The sequence below is a fragment of the Buceros rhinoceros genome, unplaced genomic scaffold (assembly GCF_000710305.1).
Source record: "Buceros rhinoceros silvestris isolate BGI_N320 unplaced genomic scaffold, ASM71030v1 scaffold19840, whole genome shotgun sequence".
Classification (NCBI taxonomy): Eukaryota; Metazoa; Chordata; class Aves; order Bucerotiformes; family Bucerotidae; genus Buceros; species Buceros rhinoceros.
Genome location: NW_010390390.1, coordinates 947 through 3786, shown reverse-complemented (window position 1 = coordinate 3786; position 2840 = coordinate 947). Strand labels below are relative to the sequence as shown.

The 2840-nt window shown below is 53.8% G+C and overlaps 1 protein-coding gene across 1 annotated transcript in view; it reads right to left on the bottom strand.

Moving 5' to 3' along the window:
* The window catches only part of TNMD (tenomodulin), a 9000-nt gene that overhangs the window by 5354 nt on the left and 806 nt on the right, over positions 1 to 2840 (bottom strand). The gene's annotated exons all lie outside the window — the stretch shown is intronic.

Here is a 2840-nt window from a genome sequence, read left to right as displayed (position 1 = left end):
TGGGAGCGGTGGCTCCCTCTCGCCCCGGCTCTGAGCCAGGATGATCATCTGGATAGTGCAAGCAGAGGCAGCTGCTAGGAGAAGGGCAGGATGGAGCCAGGCTGAGGAGGCACGTGTCAAGGCTGGGAGAAGATGTTCATCCCACACTTGCACCAGGACCTTTGGCATGGCTCAGTCTTTGATGGCGCTTTCTGTGGCACGAGCCTGTTTATGTCCCAGGCTGGACTGAAGTCCTGAGTCCAAAGACCTTCCTTTCCCTTATCCCTGGCTTGCTTGGCCCATCACTGCATCCCTGGCTCTCTCGCTCCATCACTGTGTCCCCCGCTTGTTCGTTCTGTTGCGTCATCCCTAGCTCGCTTGCTCCCTCTGCACCTTCTGTTTTTCCTGAATAGACAGAGGTAAAAGCCTCTCTCCGCCTGGAGGAGATCAGGGATTGCCTGTAGATTAAAGACCTCCTCGAGGGCTGCTGAAGAGCTTCGGGGCGTAGCAGCCGGCTTCCCGGCGGCACTCATCCCTGTGGGGAGCCGGGGTGAGCAGCCCTCTTCTGCTTGCAGGTGCTCACCGCATCAGCCAGCCCGGCAGCCCTCCAGTCTCTGCGGATGCCTGACCCTTAAAGGATGAGTAGTGGCAGACGCTATTTGAAGCACAAAAGTGATTCTGCTGGCGCGGCGAGAGCTGGTAAGCCTTGGGGAGTCTTGATTCCCAATCAAACGGTGTTGCGTGGAAGCAAAGGGCTTGTGCAAAACCCCTCAGGTCCACAGGTAGTGGGGACTGATGGAGGCATGGGGACAGGAAAGCCCTGTGTGTCCCCTGGCATGGCCATGGAGCTGGGGAAGGAGCACCCTATCCCTGCAGCAACGCCCCGGTGAGGGACAGGGGTTCTGCCGGCTGTCCCAACCTAACCCTGCTTCCACAGACCCCTGGTTCTTGCACATCTCTCCCCGCCAGGGGGTTCACATCGTCTTTGCAATGTGTTCAGCATCAGCAGCCCCTGTTTTGCAGCCGCTGGAAGAAGCCCGGGCACAGAACGGGCTGTCCAGGCGGTGACCGCCGGCTACCTCTACCCCTGCTTACAAGTCAGAAGAGCGATGGGTGCCTTGGCAGCCATGAGCATCTCCTGTTAGTCAGCAGGAGGCTTTTATAAAGATATATAGCTGTCAACGGATTTTATGGTATGGTAAAAATAGTCTGAAGCCTAAAATGGCTGAAAGGCCACCGGTTTTGACCGACAAAATGTGCACAGTGCCATAAATCATTTCCAGGAGGGTAGGGTCCCGGGTGGCACCTTACCTTCGAGTGCCTCTCCATTTACGAAGAATTACTTTTTCCAGTGCAGTGGCCAGCTAACCCATTTGGGCTTTGCTGGCTCCACGCTGCTCAGAGAGCTGTGAGATGTTTTATAGGACTAAAAATGACACTTGCTCATGAATTGTTGAAATACATCCCCCTGCGAGGCCGCAACGAGCCCCTTGTTAGCTGACTCATCACCTTCTTGTGCTGGCTGTGCTGGCTGTGTCGAATGCCACCATGCAGAGGGCAGCGCCGTGTCCAAGGCCACCCCTCGGAGGAACATGTCTTCTTTAAAGATTTTTTTCCACTCTTCATTGCATGAAGGGAGCTCAAAGGGGTTTTTTATTCTTTAAAGAATTTAATTCCCCTTGGTTTATATTTTTGGGTATTAAAAACTTCCAGCCTCTCCATCCCGTTCTTCCTGGACGACTCCTGGGCCAGCTGGAGAAGCCGCTGTCCTGTGGCCGCAGAGGGCGTGGAAATGCCTGCGAGCACCATCGGGCACCTTGCGCTTTGCTTGCCCGCCCATCAGATGCTGTGAAGAGAAATACCGCTGGACTCCATCCTCCACCAGCACGCACCAGTGAGGATGCTGAGGGCCAGTGCTCTGGATAACCTTTCTGAGACTGTGGCAATGGCTCTGCACTGCTGGCTCAGAGAAAACCTCCCCTTGGGGGTTAACAGCCTCTTCCCCCCGAGGCTGGCACACACCCTGTTTTTTGAGGAACAGTGGAGGCTTTATAACCTTCTTGGCAGGAGCCTGGAGGCACATATGGCTTTTATTACTTTTTTCTTTTATTTCCAGGACTTTTCTTTCTGCTTGCTGATAAGAAGACCAAGTTTCCAGGGAGCAAGATTCTTCTTCTGCCCAGCGGGAGGGCAGCCTGGCCGGGTTGGTATGGCTCTGGCTCGGGGCAGATGCCACTGAGGGACAGAGGCCGCCTTGGCTGTGTACAGGAATTTCGGAGACGTTCTTGAGAGTCGGCAAAACTCACCAGCATCAGGGTGCAAAGCGGGGCCTCCTGTGTGAGCACGGAAACTCAAAGGGGAGGAGGATGAGGAGCACCGGGCAGGCTGCTGGCTTCAAGGTGAAGCGATTTTCTTGAGATATGGCATTAAACAAAGTGTTTTGGCAGAATTGCCGAGATGCCGGGCGGCAGCGGGCAGAGATTTATGGGAGATGCACAGCCCCACTGCTGCCCCCGGCACACTCGGCACTTACAGCAGCGTCCGTCTGGGGAGCTGGGAATAAACGAGCCCAATCCGGTTAGCGAGAGTTCCTCCAGAAGCTAATCCATCTCACCATCCCCTCACATTGAAGACACATTAAAGCAAGAAATATAATCCATGACAATCAATCACCACTGCGTCCTGGCTTTCTCTCCTCTTTATGTGGTGGCATAATGACTTTTCCACCAGTTTCTGGCAAGATAATTGAAATGAAATGGAAAATATTTTCTTACTTGTCATAAAATTTGCCGGTGAAATAAGAGTAACTTTAACTCTTCGTGGCGTAGCTCCCATCCCCTGTAACTGTCAGTTAGGGAAAG